This window comes from Protopterus annectens, chromosome 2.part0 (assembly GCF_019279795.1).
Source record: "Protopterus annectens isolate FY-2018-M chromosome 2.part0, PAN1.0, whole genome shotgun sequence".
Taxonomy (NCBI): domain Eukaryota; kingdom Metazoa; phylum Chordata; order Ceratodontiformes; family Protopteridae; genus Protopterus; species Protopterus annectens.
The window spans coordinates 1,740,638,588-1,740,653,832 of record NC_056728.1 but is presented as its reverse complement, the minus strand read 5'-3'; positions in this window follow the sequence as shown (position 1 = coordinate 1,740,653,832).

The following is a 15,245-nucleotide window of genomic DNA, read 5'->3' as shown; positions in this document are numbered from 1 at the left end:
CAACTGAAGAACATACACATCAGTTACAGGTAATATCTGATAACTGAAATAGGTACAATAAGCTGGTTGATGTGTGTGCACACCCTTAAAGTAATACCCTGTTAAAGCAACTTTTGCTTTAATCACAGCATGCAGTCCTCTTGGGAAGGTATCAGCATGGCACATCTTGACTTGCCGATGTTTGCACACTCTCCCTTGCAAAACACCTACAACTATGTCAGATTGCAAGGGCATCCCCTATGCACTGCCGTCTTCAGGTTGCCCTGCATATATCCTATGGGACGTAGGTGTGGGCTCTGACTCGTCCCGTGCAGAACATTGCATGTGTTCTGGTGAAGCAATCCTTTTGTTAATATGGATGTATGGTTTGGGCCATTGTTGTGTGGAAAGGTGGAATTCCTCAACATCCACAGCTATGTGGCAGAAACCAGAACATTTTGGAGCCACAAGGGACCAGTGTTTGGAACTGTTCATATTCCCCTCTAACTTGGCTACAGCCCCAGTTCCAGCTTGTGAACAGCAACCTCAAAGCAGGACACTGCCATCACCATGCTTCACCGTGGGGGTGATGTTGTTGCGGTCATGTGCAGTGGTGATATTGCACCAAACACACCTGTCAGACTTGTGACCAGAGAGTACAATTGTGGTTCCATATTGCCATAACACAGTTTCCCACTTGCTTTTTGGAAATCTGATGTATTGTTTTCAGACTTTCACCAGGCCTGGATATTGTTTGGTGTGAGGAAGTTCTGCCATCTTCCAACCCTACCCTATAGACAGGACATATGGAAAGCATGGAAGGTTGTTGTGACATGTAGTATGCAGCCAGTACTTGCTGAAGATTCCTGCTACTCCTTTACTGTTGCTGTAGGGCTCCTGGCAGCATCCCTGGCCAGTGTTGGTCTTGTATTTTCATAGACTTTGGTGGGATGTCCACTCCTTTGCAATGTCACTGTAGCCCCATATTTTAGCCACCTTTTGATGACTGTCTGCACTGTGTTCCATGGTATGTATAATGCTGTGGAAATTTTTGGTACCCTTCCCCAGGCTGATACATCTCAAATATGTGGTCCCTTAGCAGCCTTCATCAGCTCTATATTAACCATGGCTGTTGCTGTAGCAGGAAACTGGGTATATGCTAGGATAATCCTGGTAGGACAGCTGACCATTAGTTGCTGTTAATCAAAGAGCCTCTGTAATTGATGGCTGCTGTCTACCCAATAAGATGCACTGCTGTATTTATATCAAAAGTTGTCTCATCACAGTAGTAGCTTCAGCCAGTGCACATATATGCATCTAGGTTGTTGTACTATTGTTATGTGTCATTATTGTTCCCCTAACAGATTTGTTTACTTTACAATTGAATTGTACAGGTTATAGGTCACAGGAAAAGTTGTCAGTATTTTTAACTTGTCTATTGTGCTCTCCTTTTTGTATATCACACATACCTGGCATTGTTCCACTGCCTCGACCTATCCCGTGGAGCCTTGCAGTGCTCTCCAGCCACATGTGCACACATGTTTATAGTATGTGCCATGTTACACAAGATGATCCTGCAGAAACAGCTGCAGCAGGAACAAAAATGGAAGGGCCACACAGTCCCCCACCATAGCCAAGGTCTCCACAGGCACAGAAGGACTCAGAGGAAGAATATCCTGAGCTTGCCCCCATAGGCAGATGGAGGCATGCCCGGTATGCCCTGGCTTGGCAAAGAGGCAATGCATAGCACATACACTGACACTGTAGGGCCCAAGGGACTGCTCTCTCTCTGATTCGCACACACAGTAAAATGGATGCCAAACATCACACCACCTATACCTTACCATGTATAGGCAGTGTACTGCATACATGCAACATAGTCAGCCCTCAAGCATGATCCTCACAACAGCCTCAGTCTCCTGAACAAAATAAATTAATGGAGTTTAATGTTCTGATAGCATATCTATGGTATTAATTCAAGCATGCAAGGGAATGGGTGGGTTACTGGGATAGCAACAGACAACTGACAGCTCTGTTGGACAGCAGGAAGTGTAATCCCAGTATTGGCCTACTCACACTATGCAACACCACCCTAACTGAAAAATACCACTGCAGTATATGTGTTGAGCCATATAACTGTGGGATCATAGGTCACATGCATGGACGTCAAAGTGGGGGTCCCATACCCACCCCCAGCCTCACCCAGCAGATCAGCTGTAGCAAACCATACAGAAATGTCTGGCAAAGGCCCCCACATGGCGACATCCATGAAATTTTATTTTTATATTTTATTTTTATTTGTTTTACATTTGTTAACTGGGAAAGTCCAACTTGGAATGAGCCAATTTTCAGCAGAGGCACGGGGAGAAATGTTCTAAATGCATGTCTTTGTAATCCCCGCCTGCAGACTTTTACACAATGATATCACAGCAGGTCTGGCATGGCTTTGAAAGCTAAGAAGTCTGAAACTACAAATGTTTATGTCAGAACACACACACACACACACACACACACACACACACACACACACACACACACACACGCTTGCCAGTACTGACATTAGCAGACCAACCTGTCTTGTCATTTGTACCATACTATTCCATACTGTTGCACAGGGATTATAGGGCTGAAGAGTGTCTCCAGATACCACTATGGCTGATGTGAACAGTGAACCTCATACAGTAGACTTAAGAATGTGTACTGTGCACCATGGCATAAAATATGAATCCATGCCTATCCAATGGATGTCATTCACTCACAAACACACACAAGATAGTCTTCTCTCACACACATTTGCCAGGACTGAAATTAGAACCCCTACCTATCTATTTATTGTTGCTACATTGTTACGCATTTATTGCATATGATATGGAGGTTATGGGATGACACTTGTCCAAAGGTACTTCTACGGCGAGGGACATCAGTATAGTAACACATTGACCACATCATTGTTGGGGTACAGCTGTATCTGCACACATTTCCCAGGTCTGTGCAACACATCTTGCATGTGCCTCACAGCTTATAGGACTGAAGGGTTGTATCTCAGTCTATGGTGGTTGACATCAGCTCTAGTATAGTGGACAATAGTATGTGGGGTTGCAGAACACAATTCAGATTGCTAATGCCCTCAACCCCAGAGGATATTGTGTTGACCAAACACACAAAGAATTCTGTTCACACACACACACACACACACACACACACACACACACACACACACACACACACACACACACACACACACACATGCACGCACAGGATCACAGTTGCTAGTGTTGTGTTTGGAACCCCTACCCATCACGTTTTGGTACCACACTATTATGCGGTTATTGCAGGTGGCACAGTACTAGTGTGATGACTTTTACTAGGTACATGTAAGGTGAGTATCACGTGGCCTTCTGGGGTATGGCAATGGTGGCTGTACTGCATGTGAGAGTACTCTTAATAGTATCGCATACAAGTCTACACACTCACAACCACTGCTATATGCACCAGTGCACACACAGACACTCACACACTCACACACACACACACACACACACACACACACACACACACACACACACACACACACACACACACTTGCCAGTACTGACATTAGCAGACCAACCTATCTTGTCATTTGTACCATTCTATTCCATACATTGCACAGGGCTTATAGAGCTGAAGAGTGTCTACAAATACCAGTACGGTTGATGTGAACAGTGGGCCTCATACAGTAGACTTAGGAATGTGTACTGTGTGTACCATGGCATAAAATATGAATCCATGCCCATCCAATGGATGTCTTTCACACACAAACACACACACACACACACACACACACACACACACACACACACACACACACACACACACACACACACACACATGATACTCTTCTCTCACACACATTTGCCAGGACTGAGATTAGAACCCCTACCTATCTATTTATTGTTCCTACATTGTTACGCATTTATCGCATATGATATGGAGGTTATGGGATGACACTTGTCCAAAGATACTTCTAAGGCGACGGACATCAGTGTAGTAACACATCGACCACATCATTGTCGGGGTACAGCTGTATCTGCACACATTTCCCAGGTCTGTGCAACACATCTTGCATGTGACTCACAGCTTATAGGACTGAGGGGTTGTATCTCAGTCTATGGTGGTTAACATCAGCTCTAGTATAGTGAACAATATTATGTGGGTTGGGGGGAACACAATTCAGATTGCTAATGCCCTCAACCCCAGAGGATATTGTGTCAACCAAACACACAAAGAATACTGTTCACACACACACACACACACACACACACACACACACACACACACACACACACATACACATAGGCACGCACAGGATCACAGTTGCTAGTGTTGTGTTTTGAACCCCTACCCATCACGTTTTGCTACCACACTATTATGCGGTTATTGCATGTGGCACAGTGCTAGTGTGATGACTTTTACTAGGGGATATGTAAGGTGAGTATCACGTGGCTTTCTGGGGTATGGCAATGGTGGCAGTACTGTGTGTGAGAGTACTCTTAATAGTATTGCATACAAGTCTACACACTCAGAACCACTGCTATATGCACCAGTGCATGCACACACACTCACACACACACACACACACACACACACACACACACACACACACACACACACACACACACACACACACACACACACACACACACACACACACACTCACATGCTTGCCAGTACTGACATTAGCAGACCAACCTGACTTGTCATTTGTACCATACTATTCCATACTGTTGCACAGGGCTTATAGAGCTGAAGAGTGTCTACAGATACCACTATGGCTGATGTGAACAGCGATCCACATACAGTAGACTTAAGAATGTGTACTGTGCACCATGGCATAAAATATGAATCCATGCCCATCCAATGGATGTCGTTCACACACAAACACACACAAGATAGTCTTCTCTCACACACATTTGCCAGGACTGAGATTAGAACCCCTACCTATCTATTTATTGTTGTTACATTGTTACGCATTTATCGCATATGATATGGAGGTTATGGGATGACACTTGTCCAAAGGTACTTCTAAGGCGAGGGACATCAGTGTAGTAACACATTGACCACATCATTGTCGGGGTACTTATAGGACTGAGGGGTTGTATCTCAGTTTATGGTGGTTGACATCAGCTCTAGTATTGTGGACAATAGTATGTGGGGGAACACAATTCAGATTGCTAATGCCCTCAACCCCAGAGGATATTGTGTCGACCAAACACACAAAGAATACTGTTCACACACACACACACACACACACACACACACACACACACACACACACACACACGCACATGCACACACAGGATCACAGTTGCTAGTGTTGTGTTTGGAACCCCTACCCATCACATTTTGGTACCACACTATGTGGTTATTGCAGGTGGCACAGTACTAGTGTGATGACTTTTACTAGGTACATGTAAGGTGAGTATCACATGGCCTTCTGGGGTATGGCAATGGTGGCTGTACTGCATGTGAGAGTACTCTTAGTATCGCATACAAGTCTACACACTCACAACCACTGCTATATGCACCAGTGCACACACACACACACTCACAAACACTCACACACACACACACACACACACACACACACACACACACACACACACACACACACACACACACACACACACATTTGCCAGGACTCATATTAGAACCCCTAGCTATGTGATTATTTGTATTGCAGTGTTGTGTTATGCAGTTACTGCACACATCATATAGCTTATAGGTTGTGGAGTGTACCAAGGTACCTATATAGTGAATAACATCTACAGCACATGTAAGGTATGGCAATGGTAATTGTACTGGGTGAGACGGGCTGCCGACTACTTTTAGCCACATGTTTACACACTCACAAACACTCAAACACTTTCAGACACACTAATGCACACACACACATTTGACAGTACTGAGATCCATGGGTTTAAAGAGTCATAAGTGTGTAGGTGGCAAATGGCCATGGAGACTTTACAAGACTTGTCCATGCGAATACACTGGTATCATGCCACTTGATGATTCTCCCCAGTGTGTCTACTGAGTATAGTCATTAGACTGATCCCAAGGGTGGGTATTCTATTCCCCATCCACTCCTCCTGATTTCTCTTGAAGAGGGCCAGTGGTGTGCTCAGCTTGGCATGTATGTGGCATCTATTCTATAGCATAGCCAGTCTCTGGGTTGTGAACCTGTCCCTCAAGCATGTCCTGTTGATTGTGAGGATGGGGTTGAGGTATCTGGGGCATGTTGTGTTGACAGATTGGTTTCCTCAGATGTAGCATTCCTGACAGAGTTGGGTCAGACATGGCAGTATATGTCAGGCAGAGATCGCACCTAAGTAGCCAATATGAGACAGAGATTCATTGCAGTAGTTGGAGTCTGTCCATATGGGGCTAGTGTGTAGTACCTAAGATCCTCTTTGTGAGGTACATTTGCAGCCTCTCCTGTTGTTGCTGGTGTACAGTGGGGTACATGGCAAATGGGCCATAGTGCACATTGATTGGCCTACTTAGGGGAGTGTACAGGGAAACACTGTCCTTTTACTTCCTGGATTCAGCAACCTAAGTCAGGAGAAGTGAGACATGGAAGGACTTTCGGAAGACAGTGTCACTGTGGTGGTCACCATAGAGCTCACTGTCAACCTGTGTTCCCAGTTCCATTATACCAACATCACAATTCAGTGGATTACCATCAATCTATTACTTTATGGGAACCATGTTGTACCCAAAGGGGATGGCAGCACATCATCTGGCATTGAGCTTATGTCCAGGGTTCTGGCAACAGTCATAGGTCTCAGAGAGGCCTTTGTAAAGGATGTCAACCTCACGTGGGGGGGGGGGTAATAATAGCACCCACCTTGTAGTCATCTGCAAATATTGTCAGCCAGGGAGCCTTTGTACTGGGTTGGTCCTCAGAGGTATGGATCCAAAACATGAGGGAACCCAGGTCCACAACCTGTGGGACTCAACTTGTGACTGTTCAGCATTCTGACATGGAGTCCGCTGCTTTCACACTATGGGTTCTATCTGTGAACTGGTTTGCAGGTTACCTACTGATGTAGGGGTGGCTGCCTACCTGAGTGTGTTTGTGTATGATTCTTGAGTGGAGAGTGATATCCAAGGATTAGATGGGTAGCCTATCTTGTTATCTCTTCCATCCTGCCACATAGTTATTGCACATAGCTCAATGCTTATAGTGCTGTAGAGTGTTTACAGGTCCCTCTACAGTGGATGACAACTGTGGGCCTTGTAATGTGGACACTGGGACATGTACTGGGTGGGTAACAGCAAAAAGAAGCACAACCAACTCCCCAATGGATATGGTTCTCACACAAACACAACAACCCCTCCCACAGACAGGATACTGTTTACACACATAACTAGTTATTTGTACTACAATGTTACACAGTTATTATATGCACCACAGAGCTTACAGGACTGAGGCCTGACGAAAGGGACTTCTAAGGTGACTGATATCTGCAGGTCTGCAATGGGGTCTATATTAGAAGACCGACTGTTTAGGTGATTGAACACCTAAACATCGATCTTCTAATACTGAACCGCACAATGTCAAACATCCCAGGGAAACACGTCCCTTGGCCACAACACAAAAAACACTACTTTACATCAAAATTAAGTGGGGGGCTTTGCCCCCCACACCCCCCATAACTAAATATACCAACTACGAAATCGCTCAACAGTAGAGAAATAGCAAACTCTGGCGAACGGCCAAGGGAAATCTTTCCCTGCATTAATTCAGCCGTTCGCCATTTTTTTGCTTTCGATATTAGAAGATTGATGTTTAGGTGTTCGATCACCTAAACATTCGGTCTTCTAATATAGACCCATGAAAAAGTAGGGAAAAGAGAAGTGTACTCGGTTCGAATGGACCCAAAAACTTTAACTTATAAACACACACATTTTTACATTTGCCAGGACTCAGATTAGAACTCCTACCAAACTCGTTATTTGTACTATAGTGTTACACAGTTATTGCACATGCCACAGAGCTTATGGGAGTGAGGCCTGATGAAAGGGACTTCTAAGGTAAGTGATGTCTGCAGGTCTGCTAAAGCAGGGAAAGGGCAAGTGTATTGGGTTTGAATGGACCCAAAAGCTTTGGCTTATAAACACACACACACACACTTTTACATTTGCCAGGACTGAGATCAGAACTCTTACCTAACTAGTTATTTGTACTATAGTGTGCAGTTATCACATGTGCCATAGATCTTATGGGGCAAAGGGTTGACAAAAGGGACTTCTATGGTGACAGACATCTTGAGGACTGCTAAAGTAGGGCAATGGGAAGTGTATTCGGCGAGGAAGGCCTGTTCATTCCTAGGTCCTACTGACATTTCTCTAAGTGTATGAGCATACCCAGTGTGACCTTCTATAGTATATGTGGGACTCTATTCCAGGGATTGTTGTACTCCAGTCCAGTTTGTTTGGTGCTACAGCCACACCTCTCAACCTGTTGGTGCAGAATATCTGGAGATAGCCTTTCAAAGTAGGGAGACAATGGGACATACGGTGATTGTGACTGTTTCTCTCAGTAATGTATGGGTTGCTAGGGTTACAAGGCTTGTTTTAGCAGATATCTGACATATATGCCATTTGACACTGTTGTGTATTATTTCAGTACCTCGTGACATACCTCCTCAGATCATCACAGTGATTTACCAGAGGAATACAGGCTGGATGATGCACACACCAAAATTATGGGCCAAATGCTATCCATTCTTGCACAATCCAGCCTGTTGAGAGGTGTGCCTACAAGCAATTGACTGCTGGAGCTGTGGTAATGGTTCAGCAGCTTGGTGATATATTACAATGGTGGAATCTCTGTGCATTTCTGTTCTGGTCTGGTCTGATTTCCAGTCCACGGTTGGGTAATATAAGTCATACAGGATCAGAATGACAGACAGACTCCGGATAGATTTGTAGGGGATAAGATATGTGAGGGGGGGGGTGTCCTGGGTCAGATATGTTTGTCTATAGCTACCAGTACTTTGCATAGGGGTCTTCTCAAAGGTTGACTGCACTTGGAGGGTCTTGTGTGTGTCAGACTGTTTGACAATTCTGGAGGTGTGTGTGTGTCTCACATATATGTATGACCCACCTCATTTTGTGTGGATGGCCACATTTTGTGGTCAGGATGTTGTATAAGATGAGTGATCAGGGAAGGGTGTGGTACTCCCCATGGGTGTGGGCCAGGGTTCTGTGGGTGCAGACATGTCACCATCTTCCAGGGTTAGGACTACCTGCAATGAGTGCATTCCCATGTTTAGACTCCTAGCCCTGCCTGTTAACTGTACAGAGTATCACAGAATGTCGACATTCATGACTCATATATCTTGTTTGTTACCCACACAAGTGTGGTTTTCAAGGAAAAGGGTTTTGCAAGTCACTCTAGGTTGAAATCAGATATTACTGACACTTGACATTGCAGTTTCAGACTTTGTACCCATCAGACATTCCATGCTACTACAATAATTTCAGCAACTTTATAACATTATTAGAGCAGTATTTCAAAGGTGTCCTTCTCTTTGGACCTTTTCCACCCCATTATTCATTGCTTTGTCCAGATTTCTGGCTCTCTGACACTGGCAGGTTTTCTCCTAGCAGTTAGCAGCATGGCCTTTCTTTGCATTTTGTACACTGTGTTATGTTGGTGTTATAGACCCCATGACACTCCCTAACAGGGGACTGTGGGTGAGGCATGGGCATTTGCCACAGGCCTGTAGGCCAGATGTGACAGATGCAGGCCATCTGTAGCAAGGCAGTGCATTCTGATGATCATATGTTCCCAGGCTGCTGGCAGTGGATACCCCTGGGATGGCACCAGTAAGTTGACTGTGGGTGTTGTGTTGAGCCATCATTGTAGTTGACAGCTGGATGCTACTTAAGGCTAGGGACATGTTACTACATTTCTATGTGACTATGGGTGGGGGGGCACATCTGTACACAATACACATTTGCAGAGACTGTGCTGATATTTACTTAACATTTTGGTCCCATTTAGCATAGTGGTGCACCCTATCTTTGAGACTACAGGCATAACAGTATCGACCACAGGTCAGATTGTTCTGACATAAACATTTGTAGTTTCAGACTTCTTAGCTTTCAAAGCCATGCCAGACCTGCTGTGATATCATTGTGTAAATGTCTGCAGCTGGGGATTACAAAGACATGCATTTAGAACATTTCTCCACGTGCCTCTGCTGAAAATTGGCTCATTCCAAGTTGGACTTTCCCAGTTAACAAATGTAAAATAAATAAAAATAAAATATAAAAATAAAATTTCATGGATGTCGCCATGTGGGGGCCTTTGCCAGACATTTCTGTATGGTTTGCTACAGCTGATCTGCTGGGTGAAGCTGGGGGTGGGTATGGGACCCCCGCTTTGACGTCCATGCATGTGACCTATGATCCCACAGTTATATGGCTCAACACATATACTGCAGTGGTATTTTTCAGTTAGGGTGGTGTTGCATAGTGTGGGTAGGCCAATACTGGGATTACACTTCCTGCTGTCCCACAGAGCTGTCAGTTGTCTGTTGCTATCCCAGTAACCCACCCCATTCCCTTGCATGCTTGAATTAATACCATACATATGCTATCAGAACATTAAACTCCATTAATTTATTTTGTTCAGGAGACTGAGGCTGTTGTGAGGATCATGCTTGAGGGCTGACTATGTTGCATGTATGCAGTACACTGCCTATACATGGTAAGGTATAGGTGGTGTGATGTTTGGCATCCATTTTACTGTGTGTGCGAATCAGAGAGAGAGCAGTCCCTTGGGCCCTACAGTGTCAGTGTATGTGCTATGCGTTGCCTCTTTGCCAAGCCAGGGCATACCGGGCATGCCCCCATCTGCCTATGGGGGCAAGCTCAGGATATTCTTCCTCTGAGTCCTTCTGTGCCTGTGGAGACCTTGGCTATGGTGGGGGGCTGTGTGGCCCTTCCATTTTTGTTCCTGCTGCAGCTGTTTCTGCAGGATCATCTTGTGTAACATGGCACATACTATAAACATGTGTGCACATGTGGCTGGAGAGCACTGCAAGGCTCCACCAGATAGGTCGAGGCAGTGGAACCATGACTTGAGCATCCCAAAAACATGCTCTATAATGATCCTGGTTTGGGCATGTGCCTCATTATAGTGTTCTTGTGTGGGTGTGTGTGCATTTATGATGGGTGTCATCAGCCACGGCTCCAGTGCATAGCCAGCATCCCCCACCAGATGGCCATATGGGATGTCCCCACTGGCAAATGCCTGGTACAGCTGTGACAAATGCCAGATGTAGGAGTTGTGATAGCTTCCAGGGTTGCCAGTACACACATTCATGATAGTGCCCTGGGCATCACACATGACCTGGCAGTTGATGGAGTGGAACCCCTTGTGGTTTAGGTAGACCCTACCCTGGTCACCGGGTGATGCTTTGATGTGGATGTGCGTGCAGTCTATGGCAGACAGTACCTCTGGGTATTCCGCTACATGGTGGAAGATATGCATATTGCTAGTCCTCTCCTCACGGGTGCTGGGGAAGTAAATGTGCTTAGCAGCATGTGGTCACATAGCATCCAGGAACTGGTGGAGTATCCCTGATGCAGATGCCTATGAGACCCCCATGATATCCCCAGTTTGTCTTTGAAAAGCACCTGTAGCTAGTATTCTTCCCCTCTGTTCATTCTGGGTCTGAGGGAAGGCTGGTACAGCTCAACAAGTTGCTGAAGTATGTCCCTGTCCACCCTGTAGTGCTCTATTATCTCCAGATCATGTAGGTTACCCTGGGCCTGAACACTCCTCTCCTCCTCCTCGGTCTGAGTTGGTTGTCACCGTTATTCTCCTCACCACCCTCAGTCTCTAGCACATACAGATAGATCAAAGGAACAGCAGCCCCTAACATGTCTTGTTAGTTTTGTCAATTTAAAATTCCCCCAAATGTATACACACGTGGTGTAGAGTTTTGGGGGAAAAAACAGACTGAAAGGTATTTGCATAGTTTATAGCAGTGTGCTGGGTTGCTGCCTGTGTAATTGGCTGATTCTGATACATTTCACCTGCCAGCTATGGTAGTTCTCCTTGATTGCCTTCTTTCTGCTGTTTCCACTTCCCATTTCCTCCCCATTTAAGCCCCGATGTGCACCGCGCATACCCGTTGCTCAATTGTAAACAATTCTGCTATTTACTGTTTTTTTTTTTTTTCTTAGGCCCGGTCTGCACCGCACACACCCGTTAAGCTAAAGTAAACACTTTTAAGCAGAAATGGCCTCCGCTGGATGCGAACATGCTCTGCATTTCATGGAATAAGACAATACAGCCTCAGACACACCCCCTTCCTTAGCTGTGCTTAGCTAAGGGCAAACACAGGCCACTGAGCTCCAATGTGCTTACAGCAAGCATGACATGCCCCCCTTTTCATGTTAGTTGCTCCTCCTGTCTACACGTGTTGTTAAAGCACCTACACGGTTAGGTGCAGTCGACATTTAGAAAAAATTAGTGATCCAGTATAAATCCCCTCATTTGCATACACCACTACCTTACTCCATAGTTACCACACTTAGACTGGGCCTTTCCCATTAGCAACCACTATTCCCTGGTATTGTTTTCATTCTGCATGCCATTGACTATAATGGCAAAATGCAGACTTTTATAAAAATGTATTTCCCCCCTTTTTTTATTTTCGGCATGATCTCATTTGTGCACCTCTGCCCTATGCTTAAATGGCTGAGATCGGTCAAAAAATGTTTTATTTTAAAAAATTAAAACTATTTATCATGCCAATGGCCATATAGTTGGCCATTGGCATGCCTACTATATATAATACATGCTTTATTTCGAGGTGTCATACCTCTGTTTTGTAATTTGCAGAAATGTGTTCAGCTAGTAACTGAACACATTTCTGCTTCTTACACTATTTCTGCATGGAGACCTGCCTGCTTGCTGAATCACTAATTCACCTCAATTGCATGTTTTTCACCAGCAAATGAGGAAATTAGTATTAGGCAGTGGTGTCCATGCAGGAATAGTGCTGCCAAGCTCATGCACGTCAGATCAGCTGTTTGCTGAATCGCTTGGCGACCATATTCCATGCAGCAGCTGCTGCACTATTCCTACAATCTGTGTAAGGTTTAATGAATCCCAGGGTATATCTATATCTATACACACACACACACACACACACACACACACACACACACATATATATATATATATATATATATATATATATATATATATGGGTCTATATAACTTGGTCGACAGTTCATATGATCAACTGTTTATTTGGTCGACAGTTCATTTGATCGACAAGCATTTGCCCCCTTCCCCAATGTTGTGTGACCCAGGAGTTGATATATATAGTTAGGGGGTGTGTGGGGGGCACAGCCCCCCACATTGGGGTGTGTGGGGTAAAGCCCCCCACCTAAAATGCTTGTCGATCAAATGAACTGTCGACCAAATAAACAGTCGATCATATGAACTGTCGACCAAGTCATATAGACCCGTATATATATATATATATATATATATGTCTTTAAGGTAGAGGCTCATTTTGTTGAACCTTTCTTTTCTCCAACAAAATAAAAGCTGGTAAGTGTTATTGGCTATTAGCTCATTGCACATGCCAGCTTCTATTTGTATGTGATATCGCGGCAAAATGGATTAAGGGAATTTGTCCTTTTGCCACTGTAGTGCAGTCTTGGAGTTGATATATATAATTGGGTGTGGGGGTGCAGGCGGGCTTGCCCCATGCAAAGACATAGGGCTGGATTCACGAAGGCTTGCATGGAGTCTAGGAGTAGTGTAAGACTCCATGCAGCCAACATGTCTGCCGAGCGATCCAGGAACAGCAGGCAGGGGTGTGCAAGAGAGCTCCTAAAATGACTCTTGCACGGACAGGGTTAGTTTATGCAAATTACCTAATTTGCTGCTAAAAGCTATGCAATTGAGATAAATTTGCAATCCAGGAAACACTAACCTGTCCGTGTAAGAGTAGTGTTATTTGCAGAAATGTACTCGGTTGGCAACTGAGTACCGTTCTGCAAATAGCAAAATGGAGCCATGACAGCTCCAAATAAAGGATGCATCCAGTTGATGAAGCATGCCAATGGCCAAATATATAACCATTGGCATTTTTACACGTTGCAAAATGATAAAAAGTAATTTTTTTTCCCGCGATCTCTGATGTTTAAGCATAGCACAGCATGGCGCAAACATGCGGCGCACTAAAAAATCAGAAAATCAAGAATTTAAAAGCCACAAATATGATTTAATTCAAAATATTCATCTGCCATGCAAGTGAATGGCAGGCTGAAGACAACAAGGCTACTGAGTAGTAGTTGCTAAGGGGGAAAGCTCAGTGTGAGAGATGTAACCAAGCACTAGTAGGCAATCCTATGCAAATGATGATAAGGATAGTGAATCCCAATATTTCCTGCTATGCGAACCATGTCCCTAGAGTGTAAGAGTAGGATAAGGGGAGGAACAGAGTAGAAGATGGGTGACATCATGAGGGGGTATGTATCAAAAAGACTGTAAGCTTACTGGAGCAGACTGGCATGTGTTTGCTGTGAGTTACTCAGGACTAGGAGAGGTGTGTCTACAGACGTCTAAACCGAACCCCAGAAACCAAAGGCGTATGCCGTGGCTATCACAAAAGTTTTGCAAAGCTGCTTACACTGTGTGTGCATGTGTGCACGCGTGTAAACCCGCCTAAGCCTGTGTGCGCGGGTGTGCGCCCATGTAAGCCTGTGTTAGGCCATCTAAGCTTTTATACACGAATGTACACAAGCCCAAGCCTGTGTGCGTGCGTGTACGCTCGTATGCGCGTGTTTGCACTTGTTTGCGTGGCGCTGCCCCCTGTGGAAACAGAAAGGGAAAAGGAAGGAAAAGAAGTAGTAGGAAGTTAACCAAGGAGAATCAGCCAATTACACAGGCAGTACAGTAGCCCAGCCCAGCCCAACACTTAAAACTCTGTAAACGACATTCCCCCATGTTTTTCTCAGAAACACTGCAAAACTGCAGTCAACAAAGAGAAGTGAAAACTTAAAAACCTTAAACTGAGACATAAAAATGTTAGGGGCTGCCATTGCTGTTATAAGGCAACATGTGCAAGATGCTGAGGGTGATGCCATTGCGAATGCTGCTGAGCAACCCACAGTGAGAAGACAGAGAAGAGTGTACAGACCCAGGATAACCTACCAGGGGCTACATGAGCTGGAGATAGTGG